Raw genomic sequence first — 16561 nt, 5'->3', positions numbered from 1 at the left:
AACTCACTAAGCAAAGTAAGCAAGTGTTCCTAGATATAGGAATAATCTTATGTCAACCATATTTTATGTGATTACCTTGTCTTATGAACACATCATTTAGGCATACTTGGGAGAGTAGTCTAAAAACCAAATCTAGACTTGGGAGAGCAAATTGGATCGCATAAGCAAGAATGGAGACTTAGGAATAAGCTTTGTTTGATATTACATTGTGTATGCACCCTTTAAGTAGGATACGGTGGTATGCAGTCATCTTGTTTATGTGTGAAAGCACGTGAGCAAGAATAGAGACTTAGAAATAAGGCCTCTCGACACTATCGCATATACATCGCATGCATCTTCATCAAGTATGTGTAGCATAATCGCATAGCTTGCGTTGGCTGGGGTTACCCTTGCAATCAAGCTTAGTGTTGCGGTGAAGTCATCCCCACCGATTTATCTATTTTTCCATGCATCTTATTACACGTTAACAGTTGCCGTGTCTCTATCTCTCACAGTCATACTTCCATTGCTTAATCTGTTAATTAGGAGTAGGAGTAGTACATAGCCCATAACCTTCTATATTCTTTTATTCTTCGCCACAAACACTTTACTTCATAACATTTAGCTACAAGTCCTTGAGTTTGATCTCGAATCACCCGAGAAACTTGCGATCTCGTTATACTTGGCAAGAGAGTAAGAAAACTTGTGATAGAACACATGGTCATTGCATATGAGATTAACGCATACTTTCCACTCCAACGCATGACCACCGACGCATGAGAACATACGCATAGCCTAAGACATGCATCATATATGCTTCCAAATTTTTATCACCAATGCTCATCGTGATCTCTCCTTTGTGAAAATCTATTTGAGCATGACCAGTAGACAAGAATGGTCATCCCAATATGATTGGCACATCTTTATCCGCTTCATAGTCTAGAATGATGAAGTCTGCAGGTAGAATGAATTTTTCGATCGTGACCAAGACATCCTTCAACTTTCCTTCAAGGTGTACCAGGGACCTGTCTGCAAGCTGGAGAGTCACCGTCGTGGGTGTCAGCTATCCTACATTCAGTTGTTCGAAGATTGAAAGTGGCATTAAATTTATGCTTGCCCCAAGGTCACATAATGCTTTACTGATGCAAATCCCTCCTATTGAATAGGGTATCGTAAAGCTGCCTGGGTCGCGCATCTTCGGTGGGATTATAGTATTTGGTTCTTGTGTTAATGCTACCGTGGCAAATTTTCCTGTGCTTCTCTTCTTCGACACCATATCCTTAAAAAACTTGGCATATTTTAGCATCTGCTATATCACTTCTGTAAATGGAATATTGATGTGTAGTTGTTTTAATATTTCCAGGAAGCGATGATACTGACCTTCATCGTTTTGCTTATTTTTCAGTCTTTAAGGGAATTGAGGTAGCTGTACTTTTACTGTTCCATGGTCTGGAGACTTAGAAGTGGTTGCAACTTCAGGTTCCATAATCTCGGGCTCTTGTGACTCAGTTTTCGTCAACGATTTTTTTGACTCCATCGCATTTGAATTGGTTCTACTACGCTCCTTCCTAACTTCCGCCGTCGTCTTTCCACTTCGCAGAGTGACTACTTGGCAGTGTTCTTTCCCTGTGTTCCCTGGGTTGCATGGGGAGCTCAATTGAGCTTGGTATTGTCCCCTGCAGTCTATTCTTCAGCTCTTCCGCAATCTGTCCTATTTGGATTTCCAAGTTGCGAAAGGAAGTCGCCTGGTTCAGGAGGACCGTCTCATTCTTTTCGATGTACTGTTTTAACAGGTTCTCCAGAGAGGATGATGGTGGTGTTTGCGAGCTGTTGGCTTGTTGTTGTCGTTGACCGTTAGTTCGTTGGAAAAATCCTGGTGGTTCTTTTTTTTGTGCCATAGGTTGATAGCCTTGTTGTGGGTTATTTTCCCAAGAAAAATTAGGGTGGTTTCTCCACTCAGGGTTGTACGTGTTTGAAAAAGTGTTGTTCTTGACAAAGTAGATTGACTACGGGTTTCGTGGACACTCTTTAACCGAATGTGATTCTCCACATATAGCACAACTGGTGCTTGTCCGTTCTATCACGTTGACTTGCCCTTTTTGCGCTCCGGGATTGTTTATTGCGATGCCCTGTAACAAATTTATCATTGCATTCATATGATTTTGCAAAGATGCGATGGCACCATTATTTGCGTTACCTTCTCTGGGTTTTACTCGTTGATCACTTTCTTGCCAATCCTCATGGTTTTTCGATATGTGATCAAGAATGTCTTTGCCTCATCATAAGTCTTGTCCAGCAGACTGCCTGCTGCTGCCGCATTGGCAGCTGTCTGCGATGAAGAATTTAATCCATGATAAGAAATCTCTATTTGGAGGCAATTTGGCAATCCATTGTGCGGGCAGTCACGCACTAATCTCTTGAACCTCGCCCATGCGTCACTGAGCGATTCATCTTCTTCTTGTTCAAAATTGGTGAAAAAACTTCCTCCTTCTGGGATTCTCTGTAGGAGGGAAATACTTCTTTATAAACTTCTCCACAACCTGCTCCCATGAAGTTATCTCTCCTGGTTTGAGGGAGTATGCCCATTTTCTTGCTTTATCGCATAGTGAAAATAAAAATAGCGTGAGTCGAACTTCTTCAATGGAGATATTAGGGAACACAAAAGTGTTACAAATTTCAATGAAGCTTTGGAGATGGGCATGCAGATCTTCACCATGCCGTCCTCTGAACTGTCTTGTTGTTTGTATCATTTGTAACATTACCGGCTTCATCTCGAACCTTGATCCATCCAATGCTGATCTTGTGATTCTTGGGGAGAAATCATACAAGTTTGGTGATGTATAGTCACAGATGGGTCTATTGCGATCATTTTCCAATAGGATAGGATTTTCCATTATGTTGTTTGCATTTGCGGCTCGTTCTTTTGGTTATTCAGCCATTCTGTGAGTTCTGCCTTGTTGTCGATGTCTGTTTCTCTGTCCTCGAAGAAATGTTCTTTCGATCTCTGGGTCGTAATTGGGCTCAAGAGCGTGTCCTTCGCACATGTGACGCTTGCTTCTTCCTTTACCGAAGGAATGGCAATGCACAAAGGTCAAAAGCTGCAAAGAAAATCAAAGAGGTTTGATATTAGCGCAATCTATACTGTAGTCCCCTGCAACGGCGCCAAAAACTTGATGCGTAAAATTATGGTGTGTTATAGTGTGAGTTTTCGGTGATGTGTGTTATGCAATGATCATGCAAGTTTTCCTAACAAGGCCCAAGTATAAGCCTTCTTAGGTTTCTTGGTAAGTCCAGTGTCGAACACAGGGACTACTCAGTATATATGCGACAGACTCTTCGATTCTATTGCGATGGTAAATAAATGAAGTGGATAGTGTTTTGATTGAGATTTTTTCCTATGCAACGGAGTTGAACTCAGAGTGATGAAAGCGTAGAGTTACAATAAGTATGCGATGAAGGGGTTGAGAAGGGGTTTAGCTAACATTTCCTAAGATTGTGTACAAGTTATGCGATCATGCTACACATAAATATCAGTACTACATTTCTCAATGCAGAATGCCATAATTCCTATTTCTAGGGCGCATGTGATGCATATGTGAAAATGTCGATAGAACTTATTTCTAAGTTTCTATTCTTGCTTATGCAATCTAATCTGACTCTCTCGAGCCTAGATTCTATCTTTAGACTTGTAACGACCCAACCCCCTAGGACTTAGGTTAGGTCGTTACTAATAAATATATGCATAGGATTTGAAACGATGGTCAGTAATGTTGAAATAAATGCTAAATAGACAAGAGAAGTTCAAAAGAAATTTATTAAATGCAATTTTTAAAACAATAATAGGGTATCCATAATTCGTAAAGACTATTAAAATATAAAAGTAACAATCCTTCATAATAAGTTTCAAACAGTAAAACTAGAAATTGAGGGTAAAATAAGAATTCTAAATTTCATGATGCGGAAGCATAAAAAATAGTCCCAGTGGCTCGATCATGAATTCCGATGCGCCATCACCGGTGCATCCCTATTCTTACCTAAAAGATCAACATAAGAAAGAATGAGTATGAAATACTCAGTAAGTAGCCCCACCACTGGGGTTAGGCTAGGCATCTATGTCCTCTAGATACCCGCATATGGCACATAAATACATGTAACAAACAAGAGACTGAGTCTTACCCTATTATAGTTAAGTATGCCCACAAAACTGGTGAATCCCGAAGGAAACACAAAACTGGTGAATGTCGAAGGAACCACAAACTGGTGAATCCCGAAGGAACCACAAAACTGGTGAATCCTGAAGAAAACACAAAACTGGTGAATCCCGAAGGAACATAAACTGGTGAATCCTGAGGGAAACATAAACTGGTGAATCCTGAAGGAAACACAAACTGGTGAATCCCGAAGGAAACACAAACTGGTGAGCATCTAACTAATCAATGAGGATATTCACACAGTCTTGACGTGCTAAGATTCAACATTGTACAGTTCTAAAACATACATAAAAATCCTTGATACCATGGCTTCATCACATACACATAAGTCTTACTAACATATTATACATCATCCATGTATAACTTACATCATAAATCCATAACATGCAAGTATGCCTCAACACCAGCAGATCAAACATCGACATATGAAAACACATACTATCCTATGCTAACGATCAAGTACTTAGGTGTGTATGTAAACAAATCAGAATTCGTGCCAGAACATACTTTGATTCAGGTCATACTGTCAATCAACATGCTAACATTTATCATAACATACACTTATCATGCTAGCATACAACTAAAGCCTGGCTCGTGGCCAGTTCCAGTGGTAAGATTACTTACCTTAATCGAAATTCCACAGATAAACTCCGACAACCAAACGATGACCGCGATTTGAAGTAACGACCCTACCATAACCCGTACAACCATAAAATTCAGTCCAACAATAATTGCGAAACTTCAGATTCAAAACCATAATACCCCAAAAGCTTACCCAAGGAACTTGATTAACAACCACTCCAAAATCTCGACTCCAAAATCTCCTTCTAACAAATTCTAATTCAACGAACGACAACTTAGAACCTTCAAAACATGAATTCAATGATTATTTAATCCAATAATCAATGGGTGTCAAAAATCCTTCAAGAAATCCATCTCATAACATTGACCTTACCTAAATCCAAGATCTGTTCAAAACCAAGAGTCGGCGGCGGAATCTGAAGTTGAATGGCGGCCCCATTACAGAAACTCGAGCAACCCGTTGGACATTGATTCTTTTTTTTGCTATTTTTTTTGAAATCTATGGCAGTGAACCAACGGCGCGGGGGTTTGTAGGGCTGGATGGAGGAGTGGCACGCGGCTGCAAACGGCGGCCTCTTCGGTTCGGGCTCGAAGTAGGCGACGATGACTCGGACGGACGGATCCTCCAACTGGACGAGATCGGTGCAACTCTGAACGGCTCTTCGGATGGGCGAGATTTGTGCAACTCCGACGGATGGACAGAGGAGGGTATGGGGGAGTCACACGGCGCAGTTTGTAGTGGTGTGGCTGAGAGAGTTTCGACTCAGATCTGGCGGCTGACGAGGCTGGGTGACTGAGGCAGCGGCGGAGCAATAGAGGTCAGGGAGGGGGTCTCGGTGGCTGCTAGAAGAAAGGGGGGAGAGAAAGAAAAGAAAAAGAGAAAGAAAAGAGAGAAAAAAAAGAAAGAAAGAAAAGGGAAGGATTAAATAAAATAAAAATAAAATAATATATTTTATTTTATTTATTTTATTCTTCTCCTAATCCCCATTATTTTCTTAAATTCCCTCATTTTCCAATTTGGAATTAATTCCTGCCATCAATTTCTAACATAAATTTCCAACTTCAATAATCAAATTACAGTAATTACTCTTAAATGTCCAAAATTCCAAAAAAAAGGAAAACCCTCCAACTAATGAAAATTACTGAAATTCCAAATAATAAAGTTGTTGAAATTACATTATTACTAAAAAAATGTGTGGGGTGTTACAAGACTACTCTCTCAAGTATGTCCAAATGCATACATAAGACAAAGTGACCGCATACCACCGATATAGAACTTATGTCTAAGTTTCTACTCTTGCTTATGCGATCTAATCTGACTCTCTCAAACCTAGATTCTAATCCGACTTTCTCAAGCCTAGATTCTATCTTTAGACTACTTTCTCAAGTACGTCCAAAGGTGAATGATGCATACATAAGACAAGATGATCGCATAAAATGTAAATCTTAAGTCATGCTAGCTAAGTGTTTTTCAACCCATTCAGAAATTCAGCTACTCATGCATGGTATGGAGAGGTTGAACATAGATTGAAATGAAGTTTCCATTTTCTGCAAATAAAGTATTGAATACAAAATAACAAATGAATTTTAGAGATAATAGGCCGAGTAAGCAATGTCTTGCTTCCCGTGGCCTTTTACACTGCTCTTTATCACTTCAACTCTGTTCTAGTTGTGGATTCTTGCTCTCGCAAGGGTTGGCCCTCTCTCCTTTGTATTGCTTCCAGTAGTCTCTCGATCTGTCCAAAAGCGATTTCTCTTGGCTTCTTCGTCTCCTTGCCCTCTTCGTTCTCTATGTATATGTATAAGTATGTGCGTGAACAGACTAACTGACTAACCCTTTTTCTCTTTGGTGGCCTTTGGTATTTATAGATTTCAAGGTGAAGCAGCTTTTCTTACAAATGATTGCAATGATGGGCGGCATTAATTTCCCTACTCTGTTGCGCCGTTTAAAAGTCACTGAAAGTTCAATGTACTTGCTATAGTGTGGCTTTTAACGGCTTGTCAACTTAATTCGGAATCAACCGTTATCAGCTTTACGTCCCATCATGATTTATTATGTTGTCACCTTGATGGGAGGTCTTTATGCGATCATCTTTTCAAGAAAACTTCTCACGATCGCATGACTTGCGATCGCAACTTCAAGCACATTGCCGCATTGTGCGTTTGGATCACAATTTCATATGTGCCATCGCATTGTACCTGCACAAAATAGGTAAATTAACTGCTTTTATGCGATGAGCACTCGCGATCACAATTCCTTTTATTTTAGCGCTTTCGGACCTAATATTGCCTATTTTACCATCACATTCTCTCATTTTTTTACTTATTTAAGCTGTAATAACTTGTATTTCTACCGGTTATCATCCATCCAATGGCCAGCTTATATTTCTGCAATACCTCAACCAGTTGCTTCTTTTGTTCCTTAGTCAAGTTCTTTGAGATAATAACAGGCAAGGTCTCAGCTTTCCCCAGATAGGCGTACTTTATGTGGTTTGGAAGTTCCTTCAGCTCCAATTTAGGTGCCTGCATAACAAAAGGAAACACCTTGTCAGAAGATTCATCCTCAGAATATGAAGGTATATCGGCTCTGTCGTAGAAAAGGTGGCAAGCTTTCCAAGTGGGATCAACTCTCCAGAGTCATCCTCATCGTCATCATAGATGTCCCATATAACGTCCTACTCAAGAGAGTCAAACACATCAATTTGGCACAAAGAATGTACTTGCCCTATGGTGGAAGTTTTCATGGCATAAAAAATATTAAACTTGACCAACTCACCATTGAACTCCACAGACAAAGTGCCCTCATCCACATCAATCTTAGTTTTAGTCGTCTTCATAACAGGCCGCCCAAACAAGATTGATGTAGATGAGATGGGTGTAGGCTCTTCCATCTTCAGAACATAAAAATCCATAGGAAAAAGCAACTCATTGACCTGAACTAGGACATCCTCTATGACTCCTAATGGGTGTATAAAGGACCTATCAGCTAATTGTATGACAACTCCAGTTTCATTTAAGTCCTATAATTTTAATTCTTGATAAATTGAATAAGGCATAACATTTATTGATGCATCCAAATCTAACATGGCTCTATCAATTTTCTTTTTGCCTATGATGCAAGGGAGAGAAAACATACCTAGATCCTTCTGTTTTTCTGGCAAATTTTTCTGTAGGATCGCAGATACGGATTGACTTACCACCATCCTCTCTTTTTCTTTGGCTTGTCTTTTCCTCGTGCAAAACTCCTTCAAGAATTTGGCATATTTAGGAATTTTCTTGACGGCATCGAGGATAGGAATATTTATCTCTACCCTTCTAAACATCTCAAAAGCTCCTTATCCTTGTCTGCAACTGGTTCTTTTGGCTAGCAAGCCTGGAAGGAAAGGTGCTTTAGGCACATACGCATCTAAAGGAGGATAAGGGTGAGAAGATACTCCCTGTTTATTTTATGGTGGCAAAACAGTTTGATCTGAAGAAGGAATTTCTGGATTCTCCAATTCTGGCTCTTTCACTGACTCAACATCTGGCTTCAACTCCTCACCACTTCTCAATTGATTGTACTAACATTTTCTCTAAGAATTGACTCAGGCTGGGATGGGAGTTTTGTAAACCCCATACTCCATTTTTTCTACATAAGTGAGTAACAAGCGTATTAATTAAAATTATGAAAGGAGGTAAAGAAAGTAGGCAGATGGAGGAAGAAAATTCTAAATGTTAGAAATACTTAGTTAAAGGTGAGTTTTAGATCATATAACAAGTGAAAATTGGTTAAGTATGGAAGCAAACTGTAGGCATGCATTGATGGAGAAGTGTGGATGCATGGGGTTGTATGTGTAGCAACCAAAGCTTGTAGAGGTTAAGTGTTGAAGGCAAGGGTAAACTACGACATGGTACTAAGGATGAACGCATGGGTTGAAAGGCGTGATGCATTGATAAGGCTTGCAGCAGCCTCAAGTGTGTGCGAGCAAAGGCACTGGATGATCGTGTAACAGATGAGCGACACTATACGATTGGGTATGCGATCATCTAGTAAGTAACGGTACTACACGATGAGGTAGGCGATCGTGTAGGCGGGCGTTGGGCGATCGTGTAGTAATTGCGCGGAGGTAAACGATGCTCACAGTAGCTAAATGATAGGCTATGCGCGAGATCAGTGAGATCACTTAGAGCGAGATTGTTTGCTAAACGATTGAGCTAGACGATAGGTGTTGGGTGCTAGACGATACGAAGGATCTCGCTAAACAATAGTGTTATCGTTGGATGATAGCATTAAGAGATGGGGCATTGGCACTGCACGATCGGCATCAACGCTAGATGATGAGCTGCACGACAAGCGCTAGACGATAGATGTTCAATGCTAGACGATAGGCGCTGGGCATTAGATGATGGAGTATGCGATGCACGCTAAATTTATATTAAGAGGCGAAGGCCTAACGTGGGTTATGAAGGGAGGGAAAGAAAAGTAAATTAATTAAAGAAACTCACTAATGGGAATTGGCTAGAAGCACTAAGTGTTGGATGAGGTGGCAGTTTAACCCTTGAACCGGAGACAGAAGGAAGTATAAAAGGGAGAGGAACTTCAGAAGCTCGATTTTGGAAAATTACTTGAGCAAATTAAGTAAGATCGGTGTAGTTCGAAAGCTGGGAGAATCTAGTTTTGAGGTTGTTTTGCTGGAGAAAGATCTCACACGGAGAATAGCAAAAAGTGAAGAATTTGCAGAAGGGGCAGATTCTCGGATTAATCAGGGCCCGAAGTGAAGATTGGAAGCTCCAAGCCAAATTACAAGGAATTTGGGGCCGATATTTTAAGGTAAGAAAGACTCAATTCTAAACAAGTTTGTAGAAGAAGGTTTCTTGAAAAGAGTTCTGGATTTTGAGTTATGAATTTTTGAAGTTGAAATAGGGAATCAGTGCATAAACAGGCAGCTTCTTGAGAAGGATAAGCAAGCAGCTCACCATAGCAAGCGAGAGCGAGAGTGAGTTAAGAAAGTCACAAATCTCGCTGGAAAGTCACAAATCTCGCTGGAAGTGGTAAGTCTCGCTGATGAGGATGATCTTGCTCATGATGATCATCTTACTAGTAATGTTGTTTTGTTAGTGAAAGTTCCATTAGTAAGCGAGCTACCTGAAGCATTTTGCTGAGAATTCAAAGGAATCTAATCGGAGATTATGTCCTTTCAAGCCAAGAGGAGCTAGGAGAGGCATATAAACTGTTAGAAGCCCCAACGAGCTGTGAGTGACTCTAAATGCTTTATACGTTTTAAGTAAATTGTTAATTCTTATGAATGTCTAGCAACGTATGTTTACTGAAAGCTATTTATGACAATTATTCTCAAATATTACCAGGCGGTGCATCTCACATTAGTGTTATGTTTATGCTATGCTTTTCAATGAACAAGAGGATGTGTTAGTATAGAAAGCTTTTGGGCAACTAAGTCATTAAGAGATAAGATTAAGCAAGTTCAGTGTGAGTAGCTTAGTACTGAAGGACTAGATGAGAAGGTAATGAAGCTCAGTCTTAGAATTTGAATAGCTCAGTACTGAAGGACTAAATGGGAAGGTACTGAAGCTTAGTCCTAGGTTTGAATAGCTCAGTACTGAAGGACTAGATGAGAAGGTACTGAAGCTTTATCCTAGAATTTGAATAGCTCGATACTGAAGGACATAGAGAAGGTATCCAAACAGCTCGATATTGAAGTACACAGAGAAGGTATCTGAGCAGTAATGCCTTGACGTTGAGGAATTGAGTAAAGGTTCTCTCTCAACTAAGGTTGCAAATTATGTTTTTAGGAAGAGAACAAAATGGTTCCTTCCTAGTTAAGTAGTAATGTAGTAAAGGATGATAAAGAGTGAGCAAGAGGCCACTTTACACTGATAGACTAAGGCATAGTCCAGTAAAGCATAAAATAGTGCTATATGATGTTGATGATGACATGAATAACAGTTGCCAAGTTTATGTTTTTAGTTAAAGCTTTCAATTTTAATATCAAATTTATGTATGAATGTTATGCTTTAAATGCTAGTCACTCACTGGGCTTCTAACTCATGTTTTCAAATGTTTTCCTTTTAAATAGCAGTCAGTTCCCAAAAGACTTCTCAGCTGCTGCTCTGCCACTCAAAGAATCAGGTTGAAGGAAGCTTAATTGAAGACTTGTATCTAGTACACATGTGTCTTTCTGTCAGATAGGGACTAGTATTCTAGATGGGGCTCACTAAGTTGTAATATTCATGTAAAACAGTGCTATGAAACCCTGTAATGTAAATGTGTTAAGTTCTGAGTTAATTAATTCAGTATATTAATGAAATGTACGTATTCAGGGTTTGAGCAAATTTAACAGGTTAGATAGGCAGTAAGTGCCAACAAGAGGGTTGGTAATTGCTGCAGTCACCACACCATCCAGGTTAAGAGGGTAATCTGGAACGAGGTGTGACAAGTTTTTTGGGTTTTATATCCTAAAACTCGTGGTTTGTAAACAATAGAACTTATTCTGAAAATTCAATAAGTTGTTATTGAATATATTGTTTTTCTAAAAATCCAATAAACCTAAGTCCCTTGACTATTACATGAGTACTTGAACTTTATGTGGAGACATACAAGTGAATCAAGTTCGAATAAATAGTTAAAATGATCTATAGTATATGAATAAAGTTGGGTGCCTTATCTTGGTAACACTATTGGATGCGGCTTACTCTGTAGTTGTTACAAAGAGTTGTAAAGTGCTACAAACGAAGTGACCCTAATTCGTTCATGTTGGGACATGAGGAGTGGAGGTGTCTTGTGCAAATTAGTTTTGTGCAAGATCGGACCACAAAACCCATCACTCTTACTTTATACGTTGTTTACTGTTTAAGATTGACTATTTTAAAGCGATGACCTAGGTAACTTGACATTAATCCTAAGCTAACTATGAACTTCTACTTGTTCGGGATTATCCTTTGATCTGCACGGTGAGAGTAGACCAACTGTCTCTGCTCAATAAGCCTCCTATTTTGGGGATAAGATCGGATGAATAGCTGGGGACATAAAGTGTAAGGCGGAATTCACTCCTACCCGATTGGGGTTAGTAGAGAGGTTATTTCGTTCAAGTGCTGATTCTGGGCCTTGAACAAGAGGCCTCACCCTCTCATTGGCCCGAAAGAGATTTGATTTGTTGATTGGATCACAAATCAATTGTTTCTTAGAGGATCGGTGGAACTTAAGGAACAAGAAGTAATTTTAGGGGTAAAACAGAGATTCGACCCAGCCGTTATTACGAACAACCTTTGAAAGGTTGACTTACTAATCATGGTTATATTGAGTGGACATAATATATCTACAGCGAGGGGAGTTCATGTTGGGATTGGTGTCCTAATTTTCCCGGAGTCTCATTGTTTTATAAAGATACACATTGTTTAATGAATAAAATAAATGTTATTTAATTCTGGCATTTATTCATATCCAATAAACAAAGCTCCTTGGTTAGCTTATGTGAACTTAAGCATGTATATGTGATATACAAGTGGATCATGGCTTAAGTGATAACCTAAATAGGTCTGTAGTATAAGGATTAAGGTGGAATACCTGATCTTGGTGACACTACGAATACGACCCGCTTTGTAGAGGTTTGCAAGTGTTGTAAACTACTACAGATGGTTGATCCTAACCATTCATGTAGAGACGTGCGAGCGAGGGTATCCTAATACAAAGTGTTTGTATAAGACTTGGACCACGAGATGACTAGACTCTATATATAACATCGTTGATACTGGAGACTTACATCTTACATAAACGACCATGGATAACACGACCTCAATCCTGAGTGTTTTGGGAACTCCTGCCTTTGAAGGCGGTCCTTTGATTGGTATGGGTGAGAGTGACCAGATTGCCAACTCAACATGCCTAACTTTTTGGGGACTTGTCTGATATGGGAGTTGGGAACTCAATCCACAAAATGGAATTCACTCCTTTCCCGAAGCAAGGATAAGTAGATAGATTGCTCCCTTAAGGGCTGATTCTGAGGCTTGAACATAGTGGCCACAGCTTCTGTTTGGAAGAGAAGATTTAGTCATAGTAGGACTATAACTTATATTCATTAGAGGGATCGGTAGTACTTAAGAAGACAAATAAAACTACAGAGGCATAACGGTTATTGGCTCAACTATACTTACGAGCGATCTGTGAAGGGTTGTCACACTGCTGATTGGTTAAGATGGACACATAATATATCTATAGTAAGGAGAGTTCAGCTGTTGGTCTTTAGTAGAGTGTCTGGCAGTTAACGGATGGTGGATCCCGTGGCTAAAGAGTTTAGTCAGTTATTCATGTACTGTTAGAGCTTCGAGCTACAGGTCCATGAGGTCTCCTTGGTAGCTCAATGGATTCAGTTGAGGATCAGTTCTTGGTGTTGATTTGAAATGTTCAAATTGACAAGAGGTATTTTGATTATATATGATATAATCAGTATGATGTATGAGATATATCTAGTGGAGGATTGATGTAAATGAGATTTACATTAAGCACCATGGAATAGAAAAAGAATTATGGTTTATATGTTTCATGAGATGAAATATTAAAACTATATGTTATAAATATAGTATGATAAGTTGGTTACATTTATATTTATAATAATATTAATTATTGGATAATTAATTCTTTTTCTTTAAATAACCAAATGAGTGGGTGTTTATTGGATTCATGGTAATCATAAGTTTAAAAGAAAAGTGGTTTTCCTATTTTGGAAAAAGGTTTTACAAAAGGTTGATAAAAGTTTTTTGAGATTTCTCTCGGTGAAAAAGGGATCTCACGGTAGTTGTCAAGTAAATACGGATTTACTAAACAACGGCTGAGAGAGTTAAACGATCGTGCAGTGGCGAGCTAAACGATCGTGCAATATTTACTAAACGATTGCATAATTTTGCTAGACGATCGCTTACCCAAAGTAAACGATCTTGTAGTGTGTGTAGGCGACAGACCGATCTAATCGATGAGGTAAACGATCACATAGCTTTTGCTAGACGATCGCTTAGCTTTATCTAAACGATTGGGCATCGACCTATACGATAGGTCTTCGCCATCTCCCACTTGCCCAGTCGTGTACATGATCGATGTTTCCTCCTTCGTCTGCCTCATACCAAGTCTGAACAGAGCCCACGCTTTGGATTCTCACATCGAGAATACCAAGGTAGCCTTGTTGGTGGTGTCTTACTCAACTCGACACCGTCGAGTTTGTTGGAGGCCGTTCGTGGTGCTGTGGAGGTCGTTCGTATTACGGAGGAGTTCGTGGTCGAGGCGATCGTTAAGGACGAGCACGAAGTGTTCGTGTTGTGTTCGTGTGGTGTTGCGGTCGTGTAGATCGAGCATTCGAGATTGCTGTTGTTCGAGCGGCCATGCGCATCAAAGCGTGGAGAAGCATCTGCAAATATTTGTACAGTTTTTCCTTTGTGCATTTGTAGTTATTCATGCTGTAATTTCTATATGAATTGTATAACCGTTTGTTTGAAGTCAATTGTAAATGCATTGTTTATTCATGATTATAATTTGGAATTATCTTTCTTCCGCTGCTCATGGAAATCTCGCTTCCAATTTCCTTCAATTGGTATCAGAGCCAGGTTCTCTGATATTCCAAATTACAGATCTGAATTGAACGCATTTTTCAGTCGCGGTGGGTTTCTACATTTGTGGTTAACCGTTTTTTGCATCTGTGGTTGCGTTGATGAATGTTTCGGGTTTAAATTGCCTTTTTGTTAAAGCTTTCGATATTACAAAGTGTTGATTGTAAAGGCCCCTGTGTTTTTTGGGTGAAATTAACTTTGCAATCAAGTCTTTAATTCAAAAAGTTTGAGTTGGTTGAGTCATTCGTGATGAAGCTTCAGCACATGGCGATGCAGTTCTCAACGAAGAAGAAGACCAAGTATTGGTCGGATCGTGTAGCCTTAGGTAAACGATCATTGGGATTTAACTATGCAATCGTTTAGTAGTTTTTTCTAAACGATCGTGTAGTATTTTCTAATCGATTGTTTAGCTAATGCTAAGCGATGGGGTAATTTGTTTACCATATTAGGCACTGGAGGTAGACGATCGTAGTGGGAGCATGCGATGCTCGTCGTTTAGTAGAAGGTGCGCGCTAGATGATCGTGTAGTTAGCAAGCTTCATTACTTAGTTACTACCTATGTGATCGTGCATATGCAATACAGAGGCGCTGGCTAAGCGATCGCTTAGGCGATGGTGCTTCGTAGCATCGTAGTTGCTTAGACGATCGCGAAAGGCGGGCGTCGTGTGGAGCACGCTAAGCGATCGTGTACTTCAAGCTTCATCGCTTAGTAAAGGTACACGATCGTATAATAATAGCTAAACGATCGTTTGGATTTTTCTAGACGATCGTATAGTAAATGCTAAAAGATCGTTTAGCTCTGGGAGCGCTGGTCAGCGATAGAGCAATGAATTTGTTTTATCGTGTAGACGATCGCGGGGTGCTTGATACACGATGGTTGGAAGAATGCTTTGCCCGAGCGATTCAAGGCCCGGTTCGCCTGTTTGAACTAGAGACTCCTTGTCTTTGTAATAGTTAGCTTTCTTTTTGTGTTTTTAAGGCAATTTCACCCGATTCATCAAGTTTTATTGTTTATACATGTGATGTATGATGCTTATATGCCAATGTGTTTGTCATATAGTTAAAACCCACCTTAGGTTATGCAATTATTCATGCATCATGTATTATAAATGTTATAATATTGTATGAAGAAATTACTTGAAAGCATGCGCATGCATCATGAAATATAAGAATTATATTTTGCATGCATTGAACATTATCATGCATTATTCTTTTATTATAAATGTTTCAAGGACCCAAGGGAGATTTGAAAACCTCCCTCCAATCTCTTGACCAAAGTCCACATGTCATACTACTTCTCTCTAACAGGATTACCATACATCTCGGTAAATCTTCACATCCCATGCTCATCACTAATAGTAGCGTTGATATGGCCTAAGGAAAAAGATGATATGTGAGTGAGAAATTCGAATCCCACCACAACATCAACCCATCAATGTTCCCTCGACTAGGAAAGGTAAAACAACAGTCAAAACCCAACAACCTCTTCACCTTCTCATTGATCACATTCTGGCACATAACCTAATATAAAAACACAATTCGGGGGGTTTTCCCTTTTGACTACGCATCGAAGGGCATGGAGCGTTCAAGGATTCCCCAAAACTCGAACATTCCAACCGAGGATAATCATGGCATCTGGTGGGGTTGACCCTCAACCTCCGCCGATGTCCCTCCATAATGGAGTAAATAATCCTGCCCTTTTTCCCACTTTCATCTCTTTCCCAACTTTTTGCATTATGTTTGGTGGCAGTTGTCCCACTTTCAATCATATTCTGATCATTTCAAGATCCCCCAATTCGAGTTAACCGTCTCCACTTCTTTTGGGGATTTGTAACTCATGCATTGATAGGCCAAAATAGCATCTACTCATTGTAAGTCTTGGAATTTGACTCGTCCGTGGCCCTCACATCTTTTTCCATTTGTAAATGGGATTCCACCCTCGGCCCAATTCCATTTCCCTTCTTCTTAACGTTAGAGTTTGCGGCTCCACTTCCTGCCTCAACAGGCTTCCTAAGTATCGTACACTGTTGATTGTCCTTTCCCTCGCGTGTTGTCAACTACTCCTCTGTCATCTTGAGAATCGGATCTTCCCTCTGTTTCATTTGAACGATTTCCTCCCTACACCAATCGTCGATCCACCTCCGTAATTGTTCACCGATGGTTTTTCGATCACTATTTTATCGTCACTGTTCTTCACC

General features: G+C 39.8%; 1 pseudogene; it reads left to right on the top strand.

The window, feature by feature from the left end:
• The first annotated feature begins 2363 nt into the window (after window positions 1–2363).
• On the top strand, window positions 2364–2477 carry LOC120087376 (annotated as a pseudogene).
• Window positions 2478–16561: the final 14084 nt, after the last annotated feature.

The sequence above is a fragment of the Benincasa hispida genome, chromosome 9 (assembly GCF_009727055.1).
Source record: "Benincasa hispida cultivar B227 chromosome 9, ASM972705v1, whole genome shotgun sequence".
Taxonomy (NCBI): Eukaryota; Viridiplantae; Streptophyta; class Magnoliopsida; order Cucurbitales; family Cucurbitaceae; genus Benincasa; species Benincasa hispida.
This window is presented reverse-complemented; position numbering and strand designations above follow the sequence as displayed.